The sequence below is a fragment of the Capra hircus genome, chromosome 5 (assembly GCF_001704415.2).
Source record: "Capra hircus breed San Clemente chromosome 5, ASM170441v1, whole genome shotgun sequence".
NCBI lineage: Eukaryota > Metazoa > Chordata > Mammalia > Artiodactyla > Bovidae > Capra > Capra hircus.
Window position 1 is genome coordinate 50,277,174 of NC_030812.1, and position 13,098 is coordinate 50,290,271.

Genomic DNA, 13,098 nt, shown 5'->3' on the forward strand with positions numbered 1-13,098 from the left:
GAGGCACCGGACCACGCTGAGGCGAGCGAAGCGACTCCGGTGCTCCTCCGTCGTTCCTCCGCCGCCGCCGCCGCCGACCCCGCGCCCCTGCTCTTCTCCGCGCCGCGCCTGCAGACCCCGCCCAGCGCCGCGCCGCTCGGCCGCACCCCAGGAGCTCCCGGCATCTTCGCGGCGCCGGCGCCCGGGGGAGGCCGAGCCGGGGTCCTCTACGTAACCGAGCGCTCTGGAGAGAAAAAAGGTGCCCACGGGTCCTGTCGCAGGCAGCCGCTCCCTCTGCCGCCCCGAGGGGACGCCGTCCCCCAGGCCGCTCGACAGCAGGAAATGGGCGGCAAAAGCGCAGCCGGCGCCTGCGGGTCCCGGACCATTCCAGTGAGGCAGCGAGCAGCGCTCCCGCGCTTCGCCCGTCGCGAGCTCCGAGCCGTCTCCACCGCGCTCCCGCCACGTCTCCGGGACGTACCGCCCGCGCCCCTCCCCGCCCCGCGGTGGGGGCTGGGCGGCGGCTGGGGCCCACGGGCGCCGCGCTCTCGGCACACGCGCGCGGGGCCGGCTCTCCGCTCAGTAGAACGCCCGGGGCGCTTCCTGCAGAGGCGGACAGCGGCTCCGGCGCCGCGACCAGAAAACCCAGGCACAGCCCGGAAGTCCCCAGGCCACCCGCTCCTCAGTACCCTTCGGGGAAATCCCGTGCCCCTCTGCAGGAGGCGAGAAGAAAACAAACAAAAACCCCGTAAAACTGAAACCGGGCCGGGCTGCGGGATGGGTGGCAGCGGCGAGAGCCCGGCGCCCACGGACACACGCCCCGTCTCGCGCTCCGCTGCTCCAGTGAGTCGGTCGAACCATAGAGACCACTTAAGGAGGCTCGCGCGCTACTCCCCACCACGTGACCGCCCCGCTAGGCCGCACCCCCCCGCGCCGCCATCTTACATCCGGGACAGAAGCGGCGTCCCTTTCCCCGCCTTGGCAAAATTCGACGTGTCACTAGAAATCAGCCCCCAAAGGGGGAACCCGGATTCCACGTCACCAAAGTGCTGAGGGCGCGGGCTGCGCTCCCCACGCCGCTTAACGGGGCAAAGTGGAGCCGCTAACTTCTCCCGGTGTTTGTCCGCAAAGAAAATGGCGGCACTTACCGCCGTCTAAGTGGACACGTTGTACTCTGGCTGAGGTTTAAAGTTTCTGGCACCTCCTTTCGCATCTAGCAAGGACACCGCAACATGCGCTCCACCCCGCGGCGTGGCCGCTGCGCCACATTCCGCAGAAAACCGGCGGGAAAGCTGCTGCACTGCCCGCTTTAATGCGCAGGCTCCTGAGACTTGTGGGTGGGTTTTTTTTTTTTTTAAAGGCCAAGTTTGGGAAAAGGCCGACTACCCTGAGTTCCATCTGCTTTGGGGCCAGGCGAGTTTCTTTTTGCCTCCCATTTTGAGACTTCTGTGAAGTTAAGTCGGTGTGAAGAAAAAGCAGGCAGGGGCTGCCAATTAAGATTCACAGAACGTCTAATTCGAGTTTCGGATAAACGAATTAGTTTTTAGTATATGTATGTCCCCTATACTAAAAGTGTTTGAACTTGGAATATAGCTAGTGTCCTGCACTTTTACGTAAATCTGGCAGTACTGTTAGTCATCACCCTCCTGAAAATCCAGACCACATAAGAAAAATAAGAAATGGGGGAACTGAGTGTGTTCAGACTTGAGGCTGCTTCTGCGCAGGCTTTGATCCCTTCATGAGAGGCAGAGGGCTAAGGTCCAGACTCCAAACCACACACAAGGGACATCCATGCATAACTGCTTTTGGGAACAATAAGTATTCTTTACCTTTAAAGCAGCACAATGTAACTTTGATAACCTCTCAGCCAGAGAATCTCTTTGCAAGTAAAAGATTACATAATACTGGCTTTTCATTTCTGTTCTATTTAGTATTGGTGATGGGACACAGTTTCCTTTAAAAAAATTTTTTTGACTATGCTGCGTCTTTTATTGCTGCGCGGGCTTTTCCCTAGTTGCAGGGGCCAGGGGTTACTCTCTAGTTGCCATGCCTGGCCTCATTGTGGCTTCTCTTGTAGCAGAGTCCAGGCTCTAGGGCATACGGGCTTCAGTAATCCCCGCAGGTGGTCTCAATGGTTGGTGCTGCCCGCCTGTAGAGCGCAGAGTGGTTGTCACCTCGGGGCTTGCTTGTTCCCCTAGCATGTGGGATCTTCCCAGATCAGGGATCCAACTCCTGTTTCCTGCATTGACAAGCAGATTTTTTTTTTTTAAATACTACTGAGCCACCAAAGAAGCCTGGAACACAATTTATTGAACAAAGTTTCAAATTAAAAAGCAACCTGCCTGACATGTTTCAAAATAAAATTTGTAATATGCAAATTAAGACATACACTTGGTTTGGTGTGTGTGTTTTTTTTTTGCCCCAGGTGGCACTTGTGATATCTTCTTATTTCCCTGACTAGGAATCAAACCCCAGGCCCTTGACAGTGAAAGCAGGGAGTCCTAACTAAGGAATTCCCTAAAATATACTTGGGTATGCCCACTAACTGCCCAATCCAGTGTCATGCCTCCTGTATGCATTTTAAAGCAAACGCTTAAGTTTGCCTTGATGTGCAATCAGAACTACTTCCAATTAACAATATTTGTGTATTTTTTGTATATATGGAACATACTTGCAATTAGGTGCCTAACCTGACCCAAATATAAATTTGACTGGGCGTCTCAGTGATGCTTACCATAGTCTATGTGCTTAGTCGCTTCAGTCATGTTCAACTCTTTGCAACCCCATAGACTGTAGTCCTCCAGGCTCCTCTGTCCATGGGATTCTCCAGGCAAGGATACTTGAGTGGGTTGCCATTTCCTTCTCCAAGGGATCTTTCTGACCCAGGAATCGAACCCAGGTCTCTTCTGTCTCCTACGCTGGCAAGTGCAGGCAACACTCTACCACTAGCACCATCTGGAAATCAGCTCACTAATACTTTCATTATAATTCACACCACCTTGTTCCCATAAGCAATGCTTGGGCTGGCATCCCCCACTGCTGATTCATTGCACAGTGGACCACATTATCCTCCACCACAGTTCACTTCAGTTCAGTTCAGTCGCTCAGTCGTGCCCGACTCTTTGCGACCCCATGAATCACAGCACGCCAGGCCTCCCTGTCCATCACCAACTCCCAGAGTTCACTCAGATTCACATTCATCGAGTCAGTGATGCCATTCAGCCATCTCATCCTTTCTCGTCCCCTTCTCCTCCTGCACCCATTCCCTCCCAGCATCAGTCTTTTCCAATGAGTCAACTCTTCGCATGAGGTGGCCAAAGTACTGGAGTTTCAGCTTTAGCATCAGTCCTTCCAAAGAAATCCCAGGGCTGATCTTCAGAATGGACTGGTTGGATCTCCTTGCAGTCCAAGGGACTCTCAAGAGTCTTCTCCAACACCACAGTTCAAAAGCACCTTATTCTTCAGTGTACAGCCTTCGTCACAGTCCTCACATCCATACATGACTACTGGAAAAATCATAGCCTTGAATAGACGGAACTTAGTCGGCAAAGTCATGTCTCTGCTTTTGAATATGCTATCTAGGTTGGTCATAACTTTTCTTCCAAGGAGTAAGCATCTTTTAATTTCATGGCTGCAGTCACCATCTGCAGTGATTTGGGAGCCCCCCAAAAATAAAGTCTAACACTGTTTCCACTGTTTCCCCATCTATTTCCCATGAAGTGATGGAACCGGATGCCGTGATCTTCATTTTCTGAATGTTGAGCTTTAAGCCAACTTTTTCACTCTCCTCTTTCACTTTCATCAAGAGGTTTTTTAGTTCCTCTTCACTTTCTGCCATAAGGGTGGTGTCATCTGCATATCTGAGATTATTGATATTTCTCCTGGCAATCTTGATTCCAGCTTGTGCTTCTTCCAGTCCAGCATTTCTCATGATGTACTCTGCATAGAAGTTAAATAAGCAGGGTGACAATATACAGCCTTGATGTACTCATTTATCTATTTGGAACCAGTCTGTTGGTCCATGTCCAGTTCTAACTGGTGCTTCCTGACCTGCATATAGGTTTCTCAAGAGGCAGGTCAGGTGGTCTGTTATTCCCATCTCTTTCAGAATTTTCCACAGTTTATTGTGATCCACACAGTCAAAGGCTTTGGCATAGTCAATAAAGCAGAAATAGATGTTTTTCTGGAACTCTCTTGCTTTTTCCATGATCCAGCGGATGTTGGCAATTTGATCTCTGGTTCCTCTGCCTTTCCTAAAACCAGCTTGAATATCAGGAAGTTCACGGTTCATGTATTGCTGAAGCCTGGCTTGGAGAATTTTGAGCATTACTTTACTAGCATGTGAGATGAGTGCAATAGTGCAGTAGTTTGAGCATTCTTTGGTATTGCCTTTCTTTGGGATTGGAATGAAAACTGACCTTTTCCAGTCCTGTGGCCACTGCTGAGTATTCCAAATTTGCTGGCATATTGAGTGCAGCACTTTCACAGCATCATCTTTCAGGATTTGAAATAGCTCAACTGGAATGCCATCACCTCCACTAGCTTTATTCGTAGTGATGCTTCCTAGGGCCCAGACTTCACATTCCAGGATGTCTGGCTCTAGATGAGTGATCACATCATCGTGATTATCCAGGTCGTGAAGATCTTTTTTGTACAGTTCTTCCGTGTATTCTTGCCACCTCTTCTTAATCTCTTCTGCTTGTTAGGTCTACCATTTCTGTCCTTTATTGAGCCCATCTTTGCATGAAATGTTCCCTAATTTTCTTGAAGAGATCTCTAATTTTCTTGAGATCTCTAGTCTTTCCCATTCTGTTGTTTTCCTCTATTTCTTTGCATTGATCGCTGAAGGCTTTCTTATCTCTTCTTGCTGTTCTTTGGAACTCTGCATTCAGATGCTTATATCTTTCCTTTTCTCCTTAGCTTTTCGCTTCTCTTCTTTTCACAGCTATTTGTAAGCCCTCCCCAGACAGCCATTTTGCTTTCTTGCATTTCTTTTCCATGGGGATGGTCTTGATCCCTGTCTCCTGTACAATGTCACGAACCTCATTCCATAGTTCATCAGGCACTCTATCATATCTAGGCCCTTAAATCTATTTCTCACTTCCACTGTATAATCATAAGGGATTTGATTTAGGTCATACCTGAATGGTCTAGCGGTTTTCCCTACTTTCTTCAATTTGAGTCTGAATTTGGTAATAAAGAGTTCATGATCTGAGCCACAGTCAGCTCCTGGTCTTGTTTTTGTTGACTGTATAGAGCTTCTCCATCTTTGCCTGCGTGCAGGAGGGCCTAAAGGAGCCATCCCACGTTGAAGGTCAGGAAGGGCGGCAGTGAGGAGACATCCCTCATCCAAGGTAACGAGCAGTGGCTGTGCTTTGCTGGCGCAGCTGTGAAGAGATACCCCACGTCCAAGGTAAGAGAAACCCAAGTAAGATGGTAGGTGTTGCAAGAGGGCATCAGAGGGCAGACACACTGAAACCATACTCACAGAAAACTAGTCAATCTAATCACACTAGGACCACAGCCTTGTCTAACTCAATGAAACTAAGCCATGCCCGTGGGGTAACCCAAGACGGGCGGGTCATGGTGGAAAGGTCTGACAGAATGTGGTCCACTAGAGAAGGGAATGGCAAGCCACTTCAGTATTCTTGCCTTGAGAACCCCATGAACAATATGAAAAGGCAAAATGATAGGATACTGAAAGAGGAACTCCCCAGGTCAGTAGGTGCCCAATATGCTACTGGAGATCAGTGGAAAAATAACTATAGAAGGAATGAAGGGATGGAGCCAAAGCAAAAACAATACCCAGCTGTGGATGTGACTGGTGACAGAAGCAAAGTCCAATGCTGTAAAGAGCAATATTGCATAGAAACCTGGAATGTCAGGTCCATGAATCAAGGCAAATTGGAAGTGGTCAAACAAGAGATGGCAAGAGCGAACGTTGACATTCTAGGAATCAGCAAACTAAAATGGACTGGAATGGGTGAATTTAACTCAGATGACCATTATATCTACTACTGCGGGCAGGAATCTGTCAGAAGAAATGGAGTAGCCATCATGGTCAACAAAAGAGTCCAAAATGCAGTACTTGGATGCAATCTCAAAAATGACAGAATGATTTCTGTTCGTCTCCAAGGCAAACCATTCTATATCATGGTAATCTAAGTCTATGCCCCAAGAAGTAATGCTGAAGAAGCTGAAGTTGAATGGGTCTATGAAGACCTACAAGACCTTTTAGAACTAACACCCAAAAAAGATGTCCTTTTCATTATAGGGGACTGGAATGCAAAAGTAGGAAGTCAAGAAACACCTGGAGTAACAGACAATTTTGGCCTTGGAATGCGGAATGAAGCAGGGCAAAGACTAATAGAGTTTTGCCAAGAAAATGCACTGGTCATAGCAAACACCCTCTTCCAACACCACAACAGAAGACTATACATGGACATCACCAGATGGTCAACACCAAAATCAGACTGATCCTCTACCACAGCCGATGTCATTTGTTATAGTGGTACAGATATTTTAATGCTCCTCAAATAGTTATTTGCTCTACAGTATATAGAGATACATTCTCAGTGGTAAAAGAATCTTCCTGCCAATGCAGGAAACCCTGGAGATGTGGGTTCGATCCCTGGGTCAGGAAGATTCCCTGGAGAAAATGTCAACCCACTCCAGTATTCTTGCCTGAAAAATCCCATGGACAGAGAAGCCTGCAGGTTACAGTCTCAATGGGCTCTCAGAGAGTCAGACATGATTGAGCATGAGCACTACACTACTATAGATGCATTAGAGCATAAGATTTCCAAATAAATTTAATCATTACACTAATTGTATCAGATTCCTTTTCACAATTAACCTTTTGACAGCGCTGACACGCATGTATTCATCATCCAGACACAATGTGCTGTTACCAGTTCTTTGCCTCCACCCATAGTATCCAGAATCTAATCATCCTTTCCAAATGTGAGCATGCCCAGCTTAACAAGCCTTCACCATGACCGCACAGCAGAAAAATGGCAACAGCCTCCTGTCTTAGCTTTCCTTACTCTACATTCCTTCCACTTTATCCTGCCTATAACTCGTTTATCTTTAGTTTCATAATTTACTACTAAAAATAATCACTCCAAACTTCTGCCACCTCAAATCTAAATCACTCTGCTTGGCTTTCAAGGAATTTCATGAGCTGGCCTCAATCCCTTACTGTCAACCTTGCTTTATAAAACATGTTGAAATCTACACTCTATCAGTTTCCTGGTATCTCAAGAGATATGCCTTGCTCACATTACTTGTCTTTACCTGTAATACCCTCCAATATCCTTTGGACCCATTCAAAACCTTTCCAGCCAACAAGGCCCATTTTAAGTTCTGTTTCTACCACTGAGCTTTTTCATTGCCTCTGAATACTAACTTCAATAATATCCTGAACCACAGAAGACTACGTTGATATTCTTGATTTTGAGATCCCAAATTAATCTGTACTAGTCTTTCAAAATATTCTGCACACTTGTCAAAGGTTTGTATTCTCTGCAGAACTGTAAACTCCATGAGGGCAGACCCTAATCCAATGTCCAACACATGTTAACAACATAAGAGTACATATAGTTTTGTATTGAGCATTATTTTATGTATGCAGTTTCTTCAACTAGCTATGAACACCTTTGAGAGCCCTCCCAAAGACTTCTTTCTGTCCATTCATCAAGGACAGAGTTATGAACATACACACAGTTGCCGGGAGCCAGTGTGAGGAATCCCGCCCGTGACGAGGTCATGAGGAAGGAAGCTGACATACGCAAGGCGTGCTCAGACTTCAGGGGCCCCTCTGGAAATTCCTAAGCATGTACCCCAACAAAAATCTGCCGGTTTTTGTGCTCTGCTTTTCCACTCTTCTAACATTCTCTGGAAAAAGTCAATTCAGGGCTTTAGTCTTCTGCATTTGAAAGAGTGTTTCAATCCAAAAACCCCTCTGATGGCTTTCTAGCCTGCCTGCAGGACTCATACAGCTGCGCGTGCGATTGTTTGAGGCCTCCTGACCGCAGGAGGCACAGGAAGCTTAAAATATCCTAGGAATGTAGGGGCTTCCGAGGAGTCAAAATCTTTAGAATAGGACTGATTAAAAGTTTCATTTGTTGAGTCAATGCTTGCTGCTAAATTTTCATATCCTTTTTTTTTAGATATAGTTGGTATATAGAAAAACAAGTAGTAGACCTGGTATTAGCAACATTAGATCTTTGAGTTAAGTACCTTCTTTGTTATAACCCACTGCGCCTTTGTTCTATAGAGATGTAACTTTAGCGCTTTAAGGAGATGTAGATTAAAGAAAAACACTTCAGGGGAAACAAAATTAACATTCATTAAGGAAGAGAGCCAAAAAGTGTTAACAAGCCTCTTGGCCAGAAGATAATGTAAATCACCTGAGACCTTTTGTATACAAAATGATATACAGAAAGAGTCTGGGTTGCGAACACTACATAATTTTGTGTTACCCATTGATCTCCATGTTTTATCAAAAGTATAAAAGGCCTTCTGAACAATAAAGGATTGGACCAGTTTCTCGGACTAGTCTCTCGGCCTGGTTTCTTGGGAATCTGGCTCCCCCCGTGTCTCTCTCTCCTCTCTCTTTCCCTCCCTCTGCTCTTTAATTTCAGGCTGAATTTCCACCTGGGGCGCGGAGGCCCGCCAAGTCTACTTACTTGCCCTGGCTGTTAAGACGCGCGGGAAAGGGAGCCTAAGGCGAGGCACCCTTAGATATTCAAGCGAGCGCCGGTGGCCCAACGTAGATGGTGCAAATTCCTTGTCTGGAATTTTATTGGTCTTTCGCATAACCCAAGCTATTCAGCCCTCTTCCTCCACTTAATCTTCCTACTACACTGTTTCTTCCTAATCAAATCTTATATCAATCAATAAATGAGTTTTTCTCACGCCAACGCCGTCCACCCTTTGAATTCCCTGGATCCACCGGGGCTGGACCCCAGCACACAGTAGATTCTTAATATGCTGTGTTGTCCAGTGAAGCAAGAAGCTGACCCCTCTGTGAGAAGGTATAGGTTTCTGCCCACTTCTTGAATGACATATGCCAAAAGTTTTGTTTTGTCTTCATGTTAACATCCACCAGTTACCATATACTCAGAACAGTTCTTTACAACAGTCCTTTTTAAAATCCTAATAAACAACTCTATGAGTTAAACACTTCTATGACTCTATGTTACAGATGAGGAAACCCAAACAAGTTAATTAACCCAAGGTCACACATCCAGTAACAGTGCTGGAATTTGAATCCAGCAAGTCTAGTCTAAACCTTGGCTCTTAACCACTGTGCTATTGGTTATAACATCTTAAACTATAAATCAGTAAGATGTCTTGAACTCTCTCGGACCAAATAAGAGCCAAGTGCAATTCTAGAGGGTACGGTCATTAGACAAATCTTTTCTCCTCACAGTGCTTCAGTGTTCTCTGTCATGTTCAAGTGTCTTTGTCCCAGTGCCTACCCACAGAAATAGTAATTATGTAAAAAGCATTTTCAGTTTATTTCAGTAAGGCTTGGGTTTTAATGGAGTGCAGAACTTTTCTGTAAAATGTTATTCTAACATTGTGTGGGGGAAAAAAAAACTGCTTTTGAAATAAATGTATTTCAGCTGTGTGACTCTAAGTAAAAGTCACTTTACTCTCTAAATCTTGACCTCCTCCTTGGTAAAATGAGTATAATTTATACCTTCCTTGCAGGAACTGCTGTGAGAATTAAAAGGAATAATATAGGCACAGCCCTGGCTAACACAAACTAGGTCCTCCATAAATGATTAAAATTAAAAGAAAAATTTATAACTACACTTGACTTCTGTAAATACTGTGGAGGAATCTTTCAGTATTATACATTTATTATACAAGCCAGGTTTTCAAAAAAAAAATTAAAACTACTTGTCTTTTAGAAGTAGCGGGATGGTCTGGCATTGTTATAGGTAGGCGGTTTCAAAATTAGCCTCACTAAATTAAAAATAAACGAGTGCTCATAAAAGATAATTAAGGGAGTCTCCCGAGATGAGGATTATGTTTTCTACTTAACCTGCAATTTTAACACAAAGTTGTAACTTTTTTTCTAAACTGCTAAGAGATGTTTCATAATATCTTTCTAGATGTATGTCCTTTTCATTTCAGATATTAATCGTTTCAAAAAAGGTCTCAAAAACACATCTCCATTATTGTATTTTATGAAAAGTTTTTCCAAGTTGATACAAATGTTTGGTTTTTAAACAGAGTCAATGACGTGGGAGTGGGAGGTCACCGAAGTGTTAAACCTCATCGGGGGGAGGACGCAACCAAGTATATGAAGGAAAACATGAATAATTTATCATATCTGAAAGTAAACTCTCAAATTGGTTATGACTTTTATACTAGAAAACTAGTACTGCTGGAACATAATTAAAAACCTAAAATCATGCTGAGTGGTAACTGTAAGGCAAATTAAGAAGCTATGTAATCACAGCTATAACTACATGGTTTTTGTGAAAAATCTATCCTAGGCCACAAAGAAAATTTGGGTTTGAGGCCAAGAGACTTTCATGATAATAACACATAACTGATATATCTCAATAACATATAAATTGCAAGGAGAAAGTGTAACAACAGCAGTATTACTTTCAAAAACTGTGTCAGGAGCTAAAAAAGAATCTCACAAAATTAGATTAATATATCCAGTCTGACATAAACACCATATGGTAACCGCCTTAAGAGACAGGAGTTGTATGTTATGTGTTAAAAATTATGACACAGAGGTAGTAAAAGCTGGAAAGCAAATGCAATTTGCACAATTGGGTCTGAAGTCTAATATTTTATTTTTCTAGATAAAAAGAGTAAGATTGCAATATTATAGCTTTGGAATTTTTCTCCCATCTAGTTAAACTTCACAGAAAGGAGCAGTTGATATTATATTGCAGTAGTTCCCCATATAGTGGCATGGTTTAGCTGATCTTCCCTGGTTGCACTATTTAATGAATGTTTAAAATTAAATTTAATATAACCACATTTGCAGCAACTGAAAATGGTCTCAAAAATCAAGGGTACAATAATTCTCTTTTTTTCCTGAGGGGCTAGAATCACTCCCACAGTGTAATTAAGAATGTTTCAACTGACCTCTGAATCACTACAAGCATCAAGCATATGGATATCAACTACAGCCAGGAAAGACCTGGAGATGAGTACTGTAACGTTTCAGGTCTTCTATCAAAGAATATCGCTTTCAACAGAAAAATAGAAAAACAGTTCAAATCCAAGGGCAATATGCTGCCTCAAGTCCTCCTTAAAAGTAGGGACTGTGCAAATATAAATCAACAAATATTTAGATAACATAAATATAAAATAGTTCAAAGTATCTGCCTCCCAAACAAAAAGCCCTCCCCCGCAGAAGACAAAAAAACAAAAACAGATTTTAAAGACTTCCTTTTGAGAAAAGTGGTATAATCTCTATTTACACAAAATACATGATTGTTGCAAGTTTAGCTGCAGAATTCATCGTATTTATAGCAATCTCATTTTGTAAGCATCCTGGCTGCTGAATCCTATAGATTCAGAAAGATAGCAAAGTTAAAGCCTCTTGTTCAGCTATTTTAAAATGGCAGGGGGGATTTCACTTTTGCAAAAGAGCAACAGTGGCCAAAGTAGAAGGTATTTCCAGAGTCCCTTCTAATAGAAAGGCAGTTAGTTGGCAGTGCCTGCCTGTGTGTGGACTCATGAGTCATGTCTGACTCTTTGCAACCCCATGGACTATAGCCCGCCAGGTTCCTCTGTGCATGAGGATACTCCAGGCAAGAATACTGGAGTGGGTTGCCACTCCCTTTTCCAGGGGATCTTCCCAACCCAGGGATCAAACCTGGGTCTCCTACACTGCAGGCAGATTCTTTACTGCTGAGCCACTGGGGAAGCCCAGAGATATTTCCAGAGTCCCTCTGATAGAAAGGCAGTTGGAAGGTCTTCTACCCTACTAGCTCTGTTTCTTCTTAACAGATATAGGTGAGATTAGAGGGAAAGCTGGAAGAGAAGAGGCAGAGATGAAAAGAGAAATGAGCAGAGAAAAAGGAAAATAAGAGGAAACTATAAGAAAGGAGAAAAAGGGAGAAAGATATTTAGTCAAAGGTCCCAATAATACAGTAATACAAATCAACTCAAAATTCAAACTATGCATGTTGCCTCTAAAGAATAAGTAATTCATTATCATCATCTCTGTTCTGAGAGATAAAGAAACAGAGGCTTTGAACAGTTAAGGCGTGAAGTTAATAAGAGGCAGAAGCTCAGCTTCTTGCTGCCTTACAATCAAGATTACTAAGTGTTTATATTCGCAAAAGTATCACAACATGCTCCTTTAAAGAGAGCCAATATTGCTAGTACATTCTAAATTACTAGATTTATAAAAAATTGATATTCATCTAAATCCTCAAATAGTTTTTATATTAGATATTATAACTTACTTTCCAAATCTATAAAAACTGTTCATTCAAACTGAAAGCACTACTCTACTTACCAGAGATTAAAAACAAAAAATTAATTCAAGTGATTTTAAAGCATTAAAAACTGCCTTCCCATAGCACATAAATTTGTAACACACTATGCACTATGAAATCCTGGTTAAAAAAAAGTTAAATTCACTCTAATAATATAAGCATAGTAAAATGTGGTACTTTGCACAAGACGTCATATCTGCTAAAGGCCAGAAGTGGTAAGCAGAAATCCAAAGGACATACTAGGCTGCTGGCAATGCTTTCATAAGACCGTTTTTGTCTACATTTGTTTTGTGTGTATGTTAAGTCACTTCAGTTGTGTCTGACTCTTTGTGACCCTATGGACTGCAGCCCACCAGGCTCCTCTGTCCTTGGGATTCTCCAGGCAAGAATACTGGAGTAGATTGCCTTACCCTCCCTCCAGGGGATCTTCCTGACCCAGGGATAGAACCCACATTTCTTATGTCTCCTGCTTTGGCAGGTGGGTTCTTTACCACTAGCGCCACCTGGGAAGCCCACATCAGTGGTAGTTTTCCATTAAAAAAAAAGTAATCCACAATATTCTCAGCCTAGATATGGATAATTCCAGAGGCTTCTAAATATCCACATTCAATTTCTATAGCCATCACAGGTAGGT